The sequence below is a fragment of the Gorilla gorilla genome, chromosome 4, assembly GCF_029281585.2.
Source record: "Gorilla gorilla gorilla isolate KB3781 chromosome 4, NHGRI_mGorGor1-v2.1_pri, whole genome shotgun sequence".
In the NCBI taxonomy this organism is placed as follows: domain Eukaryota; kingdom Metazoa; phylum Chordata; class Mammalia; order Primates; family Hominidae; genus Gorilla; species Gorilla gorilla.
The window spans coordinates 33,397,801-33,411,730 of record NC_073228.2 but is presented as its reverse complement, the minus strand read 5'-3'; the positions used below and the strand labels follow the sequence as shown (position 1 = coordinate 33,411,730).

The 13,930-nt window shown below is 46.9% G+C and overlaps 1 protein-coding gene and 1 non-coding gene across 7 annotated transcripts in view; both read right to left on the bottom strand.

The window, feature by feature from the left end:
- Positions 1-13,930, bottom strand: part of TEX14 (testis expressed 14, intercellular bridge forming factor) — a 142,594-nt gene that overhangs the window by 82,054 nt on the left and 46,610 nt on the right. The gene's annotated exons all lie outside the window — the stretch shown is intronic.
- On the bottom strand, positions 9,944-10,155 carry LOC115934910 (small nucleolar RNA U3). The gene has a single exon (XR_004070639.2). It is a non-coding gene; the product is annotated as a small nucleolar RNA U3 (small nucleolar RNA).

Below are 13,930 nucleotides of genomic sequence, written 5' to 3'. Positions count from 1 at the left end.
AATAATGAATAAATCCAAGTAAAGATGTCCAGTGAACAGAACTGCAGAAGATAAAGGACATTAACAATGGCCAATTGTAAGCCATAGGGGAAAATAAGTCAAACATACTACCCAAACAGCAGAGGGTTAAAGCTGGAACCCTGAGGCCCACTACCATCTTGAGGCAAGCTAGGGCTGGGGATGGTGGCTCACGGCTGTAATCCCAGCACTTTGGGAGGCCGGGCAGATCACTTGAGGTCAGGAGTTTGAGACCAGCCTGGCCAATGTGGAGAAACCCCATCTCTACTATAAAAACACAAAAATTAGCCGGGGGCCGGGCGCAGTGGCTCACACCTGTAATCCCAGCACTTTGAGAGGCCAAGGCAGGTGAATCACAAGGTCAGGAGATCGAGACCTGCCTGGCCAACATGGTGAAACCTCGTCTCTACTAAAAAGTACAAAAATTAGCTGGGCATGGTGGCACACGCCTGTAGTCCCAGCTACTCAGGAGGCTGAGGCAGGAGAATCACTTGAACCCGGGAGGCAGAGGTTGCAGTGAGCCGAGATCATGCCACTGCACTCCAGCCTGGTGACAGAGCAAGACTCTGTCTCCGAAAAAAAAAAAAAAAGCAAATAAGGAAAGAAGCCAAAAAGTAGGCAGAGATTAGAGGAAAACCTGGAAGAAATGGGTCACAGTGACAAGGAAGGTTAAAAGTTTCAAAAAGAAGGATTAGTCAACAGTATCAAAGCCTGAGACATCTAGTAAGAAGACATTGGGCTGGGTGTGGGGGCTCACGCCTGTAATCCCAGCACTTTGGGAAGCTGAGGTGGGTGGATCACTTGAGGCCAAGAGTTCAAGACCAGCCTGGCCAACATGGTGAAACCCTGTCTCTACTAAAAATACAAAAATTAGCCGGGCTTGGTGGCACATGCCTGTAATGCCAGCTACTCAGGAGGCCGAGGCAGGAGGTTTGCTTGAACCCGAGAGGTAGAGGTTGCAGTGAGCTGAGATTGTGCCACTGCACTCCAACTTGGGCAACAGAGTGAGACTCTGTCTCAAATTAAAAAAGAAAGAAAGAAAGAAAAAGAAACAGTGTTCATGGTGAGAGCAGTACTAGAGGGGTTCACATGTCTTACTGCTCAGGACTTGCTGTGTTACAAATATTTGTGGTATGTCTATGTCCTCTACCAGACTGTCTCTCCTACACTAGAAGGTAGGAACTGCCCAATGTATCTCCCCTATCTTCAGTGCCTTGTTCACTTATCTGCCCAACACAAGCCAGCCTAAGAGTAGAGAAGAGCAGCAGAGAACAGTAAAAGGACAATTCTGCGTGGATCTCTCAGAGTTACGCATGTCATGGGGGCAAGGCACTAACCTGTTCAGGGCACCTCTTTGAAGATATTTGTATAATGAAGTTTGGAAGGCAGTTAGTACCTACATTCACAGCAAAGTGAATACATGCTTACCATCCAGTATAATAAAAATAATGTCTCCAGCCAGGCGTGGTGGCTCACGCCTGTAATCCCAGCACTTTGGGAGGCCGAGGCAGGCGGATTACCTGAGGTCAGGAGTTCAAGACCAGCCTGGCCAACATGGTAAAACTCCGCCTTTACTAAAACTACAAAAAGTAGCCAGGCGTGGTGAAGGGCGCCTGTAATACTAGCTACTCAGGAGGCTGAGGGAGGAGAATTGCTGGAACCCGGAAGGTGGAAGTTGCAGTGAGCTGAGATCTCAACATTGCACTCCAGCCTGGGTTGACAAAGCGAAACTCTGTCTCAAAAAAAAAAAAAAAGTTAAAAGGAAAAAATGCTGATATTCTGGCTACTGCTGTTGCTATGAGTAATAAACCATCATTCATCTATAACCCCAAGAATCTCATCCATACACATGTAGCAGTCTAATTTATCAAATCTCAAACTATTTATAGTTATTGACAAGAAGAAATTACAGTCAAGGGAAGCAGGCTGACAAATTATAGTTATTGACAAGAAGAAATTACAGTCAAGGGAAGCCCCTCCCAGGGCTCAGGAGGCAAAAAATTAAATCAACCAAGGCCTCCAAGGGCTTCTCTTTTTTTTTTTTTTTGAGACAGAGTCTCACTCTGTAGCCCATGCTGGAGTACAGTGGCATGATCTTGGCCCACTGCATCCTCTGCCTCCCAGGTTCAAGTGATTCTCCGGCCTCAGCCTCCTGAGTAGCTGCGATTACAGGCACGCACAACCATGCCCAGCTAATTTTTGTATTTTTAATAGATACAGGGTTTCACCATGTTGGCCAGGCTGGTCTCAAACTCCTGACCTCAAGTGATCCACCTGCCTCGGCCTCCAAAAGTGCTGGGATTACAGGCGTGAGCTACTGCGCCCAGCCCACCAAGGGCTTCTCTTTTTTTTTTTTTTTTTGAGACAGAGTCTCTGTCGCCTAGGCTAGAGTGCAGTGGTGCGATCTTGGCTCACCACAACCTCCAGCCTCACCATAACCTCCAGCGGGTTCAAGCGATTCTCCTGCCTCAGCCTCCCCAGTAGCTGGGATCACAGGCAGCCACCACTACGCCTGGCTAATTTTTGTATTTTTAGTAGAGACAGGTTTCACCATGTTGCCCAGGCTGGTCTTGAACTCCCGACCTCAGGTGATCCACCCACCTCAGCCTCCCAAAGTGTTAGGATTACAGGCATGAGCCACCGCGTCCCAAGGGCTTCTCTAAGGATCAGAAACCACTTAGGGGAAGGCACAGAGCAACAAATCTTGAGGGGATACAGGTGGCAGGAAAGAAAAATAGGTGAAAACCTCTGTCCCTACAACTTAAGCAAACATGCCCTTTGGAGACTTCCTAATAAAAAATAACACTTATTCATTCAACAAATAATTATTTTAGGCCAGCATTGTACCCATGTTGTGGCTGCTATAAAGGTAACTAAAAACAGTCCCACAAGAAGTGACCAGAGGCAGCTATGACATGGTACAAAGACTGATTGAAAAGGTTAAAAGACCTGGATTCAAATGTTGACATCCTAATACCACCCTCATAAGCCCAGGGCCTCCAGATGGGTCAGTCACCTAACCTGTGGGCCTCCTAGGAGGTAATATCTGATATTAACAATAATGTGTGCCAGGCACTATTCTTGTAATTCACTTAATCCTCACAACCGTACAAGGAGAAACTATTATTATCACTGTTTTGTAGATGAAGAAATGGAGAGAGATCAATTTGCCAGAGGTCACAAACCAGTCTGGTTCTAAAGTCCACGCACTATACCATTGTCTCTGTGATATTGTGAAATATGTATTTGGGGCCGGGGGTGGTGGCTCATGCCTGTCATCCCAGCACTTTGGGAGGCACCCGAGGTCAGGAGTTCGAGACCAGCCTGACCAATATGGTGAAACCCTGTCTCTACTAAAATTACACAAATTAGCGGGGCATGGTGGCATGTGCCTGTAGTCCCAGCTACTTGGGAGGCTGAGGCAGGAGAATTTCTTGAATTCGGGAGGCAGAGGTTGCAGTGAGCTGAGATCGCGCCACTACACTCCAGCCTGGGTGACAGAGTGAGACTCTGTCTCAAAAAAAAAAAAGAAAGAAAGATTTATTTGGGGCTGGGCATGGTGGCTCACACCTGTAATCCCAGCACTTTGGGAGGCAGAAGCGGGTGAATCACTTGAGGTCAGCAGTTCGAGACCAGTCTGGCGAACACGGTGAAACCCCGTTTCTACTAAAAATACGAAAATTAGTTGGGCATGGTGGTGGGCGCCTGTAATCCCAGCTACTTGGGAGGCTGAGCCACGAGAACTGCTTGAAGCCCAGGAGGCAGAGATTGCAGTGAGCGTGCCATTGCACTCCAGCCTGGGTGACAGAACGAGACTCTGTCTCAAAAACAAAAAACAAAAAAACAACAAAAAAACAAGAAATATATATTTGGTCTTCATGCCTGTTTCCTGATGTAGAGCTTCTAAAACTCTTTGAACCTCTGGAATGATAAGTATCTTTTGTATGCTGATGCTGACTGTAGCTAGTGGCTGGGGCCACCCAGAAAGCATCAGGATGACAGCTGGTCACTGGAAAGACCAAAGCATGATGAGAGGGTTGGGACTCTTAGCCCTGCTCCCCAACCTCTGGGGAGGGGAGAGGGGCTGAAGGTTAAATTGATCACCAATGGCTAGTGATTTAATCTACCATACCTACGTAATGAAGTTTCCATAAAAACCCAAAAGGACTGGGTTGGGAAGCTTCTGAATAGCTGAACATGGAGAGGTTCCTGGAGGATGGGCCAGGGAGGGCATTGAATCACCAAGCTTTTTCCCACATGCCTTGCCCTAGACATCTCTTCCATTCAGTTGCTCACCTGTATCTTTTGTGATATCTTTACAATAAATGGGTAAACCTAAGTAAAGTGTTTCCCTGAGTTCTTTGAGCCACTCTAGCAAATTAATCAAATCTGGGGAGTGGGTTGTGGGAACACCCGATGTACAGTCAATCATAAGAAGTATAGGTTTACAACCTACTGCCCTTTTTTTTTTTTTTTTTTCCTTTTGAGATGGAGTCTCGCTCTGTCACCCAGGCTGGAGTGCAGTGGTGCGATCTCGGCTCACTGCAACCTCTGCCTCCCAGGTTCAAGCAATTCTCCTGCCTCAGCCTCCTGAGTGGCTGGGATTACAGGTGCCTGCCACCACACCCGGCTAATTTTTGTATTTTTAGTAGAGATGGGGTTTCACTATGTTGGTCAGGCTGATCTCGAACTCCTGACCTCATGATCCACCTGCCTCAGCCTCCCAGAAGTGCTGCGATTACAGGTGTGAGCCACTGCGCCTGGCCTGTAAAGATATATTACAAGGTATTTTATCAAAGCATTGTTTCTGATTATTAAAAACTGCAAAAATAGGCTGGACGTGGTATCTCATACTTGTAATCCCAGCACTTTGGGAGGCCAACCCGGGACACTTGCTTGAGCCCAGTAGTTCAAGACCAGTCTGCGCAACACAGTGAGACCTTGTCTCTACTACAATAAATTAAAAAAAAATTTTAATGCAGAAATAGCACAATTTGCAATTGCAAAATCGTGGAACAAACCCAAATGCCCATCAATCAACAAGTGGATAAAGAAACTGTGGTGTATTTATACATTGGAATACTACTCACCCATAAAAACGAATTAACGGCATTTGCAGCAACCTGGATGAGATTGGAGACTATAATTCTTTTTTTTTTTTTGAGACGGAGTTTCGCTCTTGTTACCCAGGCTGGAGTGCAGTGGTGCAATCTCGGCTTACCACAACCTCCACCTCCCAGGTTCAAGCAGTTCTCCTGCCTCAACCTCCCGAGTGGCTGGGATTACAGGCATATGCCACGACGTCTGCCTAATTTTTTGTATTTTTAGTAGGGACAGGGTTTCTCCATGTTGGTCAGGCTGGTCTTGAACTCCTGACCTCAGGTGATCCTCCTGCCCCGGCCTCCCAAAGCACTGGGATTACGGGCATGAGCCACCGTGACCGGCCTGGAGACTATTATTCTTTTTTTTTTTTTTTTTTGGGAGATGGAGTCTCGCTCTGTTGCCCAGGCTGGAGTGCAGTGGCGTGATCTCGGCTCACTGCAAGCTCCACCTCCCGGGTTCACGCCATTCTCCTGCCTCAGCCTCCTGAGGAGCTGGGACTACAGGCGCCTGCCACCACGCCTGGCTAATTTTTTTTGTATATTTAGTAGAGACGGGGTTTCACCGTGTTAGCCAGGATGGTCTTGATCTCCTGACCTCGTGATCTGCCCGCCTTGGCCTCTCAAAGTGCTGGGATTACAGGCGTGAGCCACCGTGCCCAGCAACACTATTATTCTAATTGAAGTAACTCAGGAATGGAAAATCAAACATTGTATGTTTTCACTGATATGTGGGAGCTAAGCTATGAGGACGCAAATGCATGACAATGATACAATGATCTTGCTTGAGGAGTTGAGGGGAAGGGTGGGAGGTGGGCAAGAGATAAAAGACTACAAATAAGGTGCCAGTGTATACTGGTTGGGTGATGGGTGTACCAAAATCTCACAAGTCACCAGTAAAGAACTTACTCATGTTGGCCGGGTGCGGTGGCTCATGCCTGTAATTGCAGCACTTTGGGAGGCCAAGGCGGGAGGATCACCTGAGGTCAGGAGTTCAAGACTAGCCTGACCAACATAGAGAAACCCTGTCTCTACTAAAAATACAAAATTAGCCGGGCGTGGTGGCACATACCTGTAATCCCAGCTACTTGGGAGGCTGAGGCAGGAGAATCGCTTGAACCCGGGAGGCGGATGTTGCCGTGAGCTGAGATTGTGCCATTACACTCCAGCCTGGGCTCGAAACTCCGTCTCAAAACACACACACACACACACACACACATCTCTTTAGTGGATTCCACTATTAAGTAACCTCATACTAAGGGAGGACACCACCCCTCATACTGTCTTATGCCCAATTTCTGCCTCCAAAGAAAGAAAAAGTAAAAACTAAAAGGCAGAAATGAAATCCACAGGCAGACAGCCCAGCGCCGAGCCCTGGGTCTAGTTAAAGATCAACCCTCGACCTAACCGGTTATGTTATCTATAGATTCCAGACACTGTATGGAAAAGCATTGTGAAAATCCCTGTCCTGTTCTGTTCCGTTCTGATTACCAGTGCATGCAGCCCCCAGTCACGTACCCTCTGCTTGCTCAATCGATCACGACCCTCTCATGTGTACCCCCTTAGAGTTGTAAGCCCTTAAAAGGGATAGGAATTGCTCACTCAGGAAGCTCGGTTTTTTGAGACATGAGTCTTGCCAAAGCTCCCGGCCAAATAAAGCCCTTCCTTCTTTAACTCGGTGTCTGAGGGGTTTTGTCTGCGGCTTGTCCTGCTACAATACTACTTTTGTAGTAAAAACATGTTGAGTAGAAAAAACGTTAAGGAAGGGCCATCCATGGAAGAGTGGTGTAGGCACTTCCTGAGGAGAAAATGTTTCTTTTGGAGTTTTCTTAAGTATTATGAACCCAGATGGATAAATGAAAATGGGAGGAACCTCATAATTTCTTTTTTTTTTTTAAGGCACTGGGTTGCCCAGGTTGGGCGACAAATTTTTTGTTTGTTTGTTTGTTTGTTTTTGAGACGAAGTCTTGCTCTGTCGCCGCCCAGGCTGGACTGCAGTGGTGCGAGCTCAGCTCACTGCAAGCTCTACCTCCTGGGTTCACGCCATTCTCCTGCCTCAGCCTCCCGAGTAGCTGGGACTACAAGTGCCTGCCACCACACCCGGCTAATTTTTTGTATTTTTAGTAGAGATGGGGTTTCACCGTGTTAGCCAGGATGGTCTCAATCTCCTGACCTTGTGATCCACCCACCTTGGCCTCCCAAAGTGCTGGGATTACAGGCGTGAGCCACCATGCCTGGCCGGGTGACAAAAAATTTTTTAAAATAGCCAGGTGTTGTGGCACATGTCTATAGTCCCAGCTACCCAGGAGACTAAGGCAAGAGGATCTCTATTTTTTTTTTTGTTTTGACAGGGAATCTCGCTCTGTTACCCAGGCTGGAGTGCAGTGGCCTGATCTTGGCTCCCCAGCCTCTCCAGTAGCTGGGATTCCAAGCATGTGCCACCATGCCCAGCTAATTTTTGTATTTTTAGTAGAGATGGTGTTTTGCCATGTTGGCCAGGTTGGTCTTGAACTGCTGACCTCAGGTGATCTGCCCTCCTTGGCCTCCCAAAGTGCTGAGACTACGGACATGAGCCACCACGCCCAGCCAAGAGGATCTCTTGAGCCCAGAAGGGCAAAGCTGCAGTAAGCCGAGAATGCAACCACTGTACTCCACCCTGGAAGACAGGAGACCCTGTCTGAAAAAAACAAAAAAAAAAGAAGGAAAATGAAAAAATAGGGCCAGGCACAGTGTCTGCTGGAGAACTGCCTCATATGTGGGGAAACAACCCCCACACATTTTGTGTCAGAAGTGTTGTATTGAGGCCAGGAATGGTGGCTAACGCCTGTAATCTCAACAGTTTGGAAGGTCGAGGTGGGCGGATCACTTGGGCACAGGAGTTCAAGACCAGCCTGGCCAACATGGCAAAACCCCACACCTCTACTAAAAATATAAAAATTACCCAGGCATGGTGGTGGGCGCTTATAATCCCAGCTACTTGGGAGGCTGAGGCAGGAAAATCTTTTGAACCCGGGAGGCGGAGGTTGCAGTGAGCTGAGATCATGCCACTGCACTCCAGCCTGGGCTACAGAGAGAGACCCTGTGTCAAAATACATATATACATACATACATGAAAGAAAGAAAGAAAGTGAGAAAGTGAGAAAAAAGAAAAAGAGAGCTGATACGGTGGCTCATGCCTGTAATCCCAGCACTTTGGGAGGCCAAGGCTGGTGGATCACCTGAGGTCAGGATCACCTGAGGTCAGTTTAAGACCAGCCTGGACAAAATGGCAAAACCCCATCTCTGCTAAAAATACCAAAAATTAGCCAGGCTTCTGGCGTGCATCCGTAGTCCCAGCTACTTGGGAGGCTGAGGCAGGAGAATCACTTTTTTTTTTTTTTTTTTTTGAGACGGAGTCTTGCTGTCGCCCAGGCTGGAGTGCTTTGGCACTATCTTTGCTCAATGCAACCTCTGCCTCCTGGGTTCAAGCAATTCTCCTGCCTAAGCCTCCCAAGTAGCTGGAATTATGGGTGTGTGCCACCATGCCCAGCTAATTTTTGTATTTTGAGTACAGATGGGGTTTCACCATGTTGTCCAGGCTGGTCTCAAACTCCTGAACTCAGGTGATCCACCTGCCTCGGCCTCCCAAAGTGCTGGGATTATAGGTATGAGCCACCACTCCCAGTCAAGAATCACTTTAACCCAGGAGGTGGAGGTTGCAGTGAGCTGAGATCGTGCCACTGCACTCCAGCCTGGGTGACAGACTGAGACTCCATGTCAAAAAAAAAAAGAAACGAAAATGAAAATGAAAACCAGAACACCAAAAGGTTAATTTTAAATTGCATTTTACTAAAGAAACAAAAGAAATAAGTATGGTACTGAAGGGGAAAAACATCTTTAAGTGATTAAGAAAACTTTTTTTTTTCAGGAAGGGTCTCATTTCTGTTGCCCAGGCTGCAGAGCAGTGGTGCCATCAGGGCTCACTGCAGCCTTGAACTCCCAGGTGCTCAAGCCATCCTCCCACTGAAGCCTCTTGAGTAGCTGGGACTACAGGCAGTCGCCACCACACTGGCCTACTTTTACAATTTTTTTGTAGAGATAGGGTCTGGCTATATTGCCTAGGCTGGTCTCAAACTCCTGGCCTCAAGTGATCCTCCCACCTCCGACTCCTAAAGTGATGGGATTACAGGTGTGAGTCACTGTACCTGGCAAGAAAATATTAAAAGCACATTTAAAACCACTTCCAACTGCTTTCCTAAGTTAACTCAGAATGTAGGCTCCAACTCCCATTGCTCAAAACGCAGAACACGCCAAATGCTTGAAAGATAGGTCAGATAGGTATTGACATTAGGTGGAGAGCAACACTACATAAATCCTATCCCCAACACCAAAACGCAGGCTGCTATTTGACAACCAAATCACCTTATTAAACACAAAATTGGCTGTGCGCGGTGGCTCACGCCTGTCATCCTAGCACTTTCGGAGGCTAAGGCGGGTGGAACACTTGAGATCAGGAATTCGTGACCACCCTGACCAACTTGGTGAAACCCTGACTCTACTAAAAGTACAGAAACTAACGGAGCTTGGTGGCGGCACCTGTAATCCCAGCTACTCGGGAAGCTGAGGCAGGAAAATCACTTGAACCTGGGAAGTGGTGATTGCAGTGAGGCGAGATGGGGCCAATGCATTCCGGTCTGGATGACAAAGAAAGACTCCATCTCAAGAAAAGAAGAAGAAAAAAAAGAAAATAAGACGCGTAAAGCAATAATTAACATAAGCGCAGAAATACTAGAAATGAGAACTGCGTGAAGCAGCTTCCTCTTCCATTCAGCTGAAGAACAAGAGAAACCACTCAGACTGCGTCCTCTCCTGCTTGCTCTCCCAGAGAAAAAGAATCATCCATCAATGGCAAACAGCAGCTGCAGCAAAGCAACACCAACTTGCCGGTTTCAGGCTCAGGAGAGAACACTGCGTCTCCTCGCAGTTGCCGGTGCTCTACACGTCCAGAAAAGCTTCTCTAGTGGCAAGCTATAGAAATGATCCCTGAAAGTATAGTCTTAACCGTCTGTTGGCCGCCTCTGCTGGGTCTATTGCGGCCGTACACTTTTACCTGATGGCAAGTTATTATAGGTTTCCCCATTTCGGTGCCACTAGGGGGAAGAAAAACCCAGCTTCGCATACAATCATTTCGAATACTATCACTTAACAACGCATTTAACGTTTTAAGTGGAAATGTAATTTTAAAAAATTGTTTAATCATAAAAATCTAAATGGCCAGGTTTAAATAACAATACTGCCAGGCACGGTGGCTCACACCTGTAATCCCAGCACTTTGGGAGGCCGAGGCGGGCGGATCACAAGGTCAGGAGATAGAGACCATCCTGGCTAACACGGTGAAACCTCGTCTCTACCAAAAATACAAAAAAATTAGAGGGCGCGGTGACGGGCGCCTGTAGTCCCAGCTACTTGGAAGGCTGAGGCAGGAGAATGGCGTGAACCCGGGAGGCGGAGCTTGCAGTGAGCCGAGATCACGCCACTACACTCCAGCCTGGGCGACAGAGCGAGACTCCGTCTCAAAAAATAAATAAATAAATAAATAAAATAAATATTGTGGCCGGGCGCGGTGGCTCACGCCTGTAATCCCAGCACTTTGGGAGGCCGCGGGTGGATCACGAGGTCACGAGATCGAGACCAGCCTGACCAACATGGTGAAACCCCGTCTCTACTAAAAATAGAAAAATTAGCTGGGCGTGGTGGCACGCGCCTGTAATCCCAGCTACTCAGGAGGCTGAGGCAGAAGACTTGCTTGAACCTGGGAAGCCGAGGTTGCAGTGAGCCGAGATCGCGCCACTGCACTCCAGCCTGGTGACAGAGCGGGACTCCATCTCAAAAAAATAAAATAAAATAAAATAAATAAATAAATAACACAATACTGAATGACGGCCAGTCACAACCCGCAGCTAGGCTCCACGGTTCTGGTAAAGGTGCCTGGTCCCAGACAGTTTAAGGAAAGGGTGGGCCTTTGCCTCTGCTAGAATCAGGCTGGATCCGGTAATTGATTAATCTCAGCAGTTGCTCACAACTATCCTAAGGGTTTGGCTTTCAAACGCTAGGGTCAGGTCACCATGACCGTGGCAGGAAAGGGAACAGGGTGACTGAGACCCAGCATTTAAGAAAAAGAACTCTGGTTCGTATGCCACATGTTTGCACTACCAGTTCACACTTCTTAAATTTTTAAGATAAAGATGTTTGGTGAATTTGACGTCATTTCTTCCCTGAACAAATATTTGAATGCTGGTATACATAATGGTAATAGCTACTGGCCAATCACGGTGGCTCAGTCCTGTAATCCCAGCACTTTGGTAGACCAAGGCGGGTGGATCACCTGAGGTCAGGAGTTTGAGACCAGCCTGGCCAACATGGTGAAACCCTGTCTCTACTAAAAATACAAAAATTAGCCAGGTGTGATGGCACTTGCCTGTAGTCCCAGCTACTAGGGAGGCTGAGGCACGAGAAACACTTGAACCCAGGAGACTGAGGTTGCAGTGAGCCCAGATTGAGCCACTCCAGCCTGGGTGCCACAGCGAGACTCTGTCTCAAAAAAAAAAAAAAATGGTATTAGCTACTATTTACTGAGGTCTTGCCATGTTCCCGGCGTCATATGAGATAAGTACTATTAGTAATCATCCCAGCTTTATAGATGGATAAACTGACACACAGAAAGATTAGGTAACTTGCCTAAGGTCACACAGTTTTGAAACAGAGCTGGTAGGTCTGGCAGGTGCCAGAGCTTATTATCTTAACCACTATCCAGTTTTTCTACGTGCTAAGCACTATTTCTAGGAATTGGGCATATAGCAACAGAATAAAGTAAATAAAGGCTCCTACTCACACGCAGAGCTTACCTTCTAGTGTGTGTGTGTGTGTGTGTGTGAGAGAGAGAGAGAGAAACAAACGCACAAGAAAATGATAAATAATGAGGCATGTAGAGAATTATAACATTGTTGAAACAGAGAGACGTGGTGGCTATTTATTTACTTATTTATTGAGACGGTCTTGCTCTGACACCCAGGCTGCAGTACAGTGGTGCAATCTCAGCTCAATGCAACCTCTGCCTCCTGGGATCAAGCCATCCTCCCACCTCAGCCTCTCGAGTAGCTGGGGCTACAGGTGCGAGCCACCAAGTCTGGATAATTTTTTTGCTTTTTGTAGAGACAAGTTTTCACCGCATTGCCCAGGCTTGTCTCGACCTTCTCAGCTCAACTGATCCACCAGCCTCAACCTCCCAAAGTGCTGGGATTACAGGCATGAGCCACCATACCCTGCCCATCAGTGGTTACTTTAGATTTGAGAGGTTAGGGAAGGAGAGGGTTTCCCTAACCACTCAAAGGTTATTTAAGCCAAGACTTGAATGATTAAAAAGTAGCCAATCAGGTGGCTGGGAGCAATAGCTCACGCCTATAATCCTAGCACTTTGGGAGGCCGAGGCTGGAGGATCACCTGAGGTGGGGAGTTTGAGATCAGCCTGACCAATATGGAGAAACCCCGTCTCTACTAAAAATACAAAATTAGCTGGGCATGGTGGCACATGCCTGTAATCCCAGCTACTCGGAAGGCTGAGGCAAGAGAATCACTTGAACCTGGGAGGAGGAGGTTGCGATGAGCTGAGATTGGCCACTGCACTCCAGCCTGGGCAACAAGACTCTTATCTCAAAACAAAACAAAACAAAACAAAAAAAAGTAGCCAACCAGGCTGCTGTGCCTATGGAGTAGCCATTCTTTTCTTTCTTTCTCTTTTATTTATTATTATTATTATTTGAGATGGAGTCTCATTCTCTCCAGACTGGAGTGCAGCAGCTTGATCTCTGCTTACTGAAACCTCCCACTCCCAGGTTCAGGTTCAAGTGATTCTCCTGCCTCGGCCTCCCTAACAGCTGGGATTATAGGTATGCACCACCACACTCAGCTAATTTTTGTATTTTTAGTAGAGACAGGGTTTCTCCATGTTGGCCAACCTGGTCTCTGTCTCCTGACCTTGTGATCTGCCTGCCTCGGCCTCCTCCCAAAGTGCTGGGATTACAGGTGTGAGCCACTGCGCCCAGCCAAGTGATAGATGTTTTAATCCATTATTTCATTTAATCCTTTACACAACTGAAGGAGAATAGTTGATTATTTCTCCTTTCATAGATGCTGGGTATAGCATCTGTCACACTGCTGAAGGAACCACAGTTGGAACCTAAGCCTGTCTGGCACTAAATCAAGTCCCTGTTCTTTCTGGTAAGCCGAAGGGGTCTTCTTCAGAAGTCTAGTCTCCAGTCAATTCATTTCTCTAATGAAGCATTAAATACATCATCTCTCAAAGTTCAGTCTGAATGACTCATCTTCCTGGCTTCTAAATCCCTGAGGAAGCCTACCCATTTACTTCTAGGAAAAGTTAGCACCAATTTCACCTCAATTAACACATCTCAGATATGATGATGTGCAATTGTTTTAGTCACTTAACTTCCTGCTGTAAATTTCCTACCAGGAAGCACAGGGTCACATGGACATTCACATGGCACAGTGTTCTAATCAACCACACTTTTAATTGCATTATAGCAGCATCACAAATGTGACCATCAGGTTGTAAAGATGCTTAGCAGTCAGTCTTATTCAACCGCCTCTCCTAATAGAATCTCCTCACAGACAGCTCTCTTTAGAGACAGCCAAATGCTCCGTACTTAATTTTTTTCAGAAAAAGGGACAGCGTTGGGGCAATCTGGCCAGGTCTGGGACATATCTTTTGGGTTCAGAGCAGTTCCATATATATATACTTTATTTTATTTTATTTATTT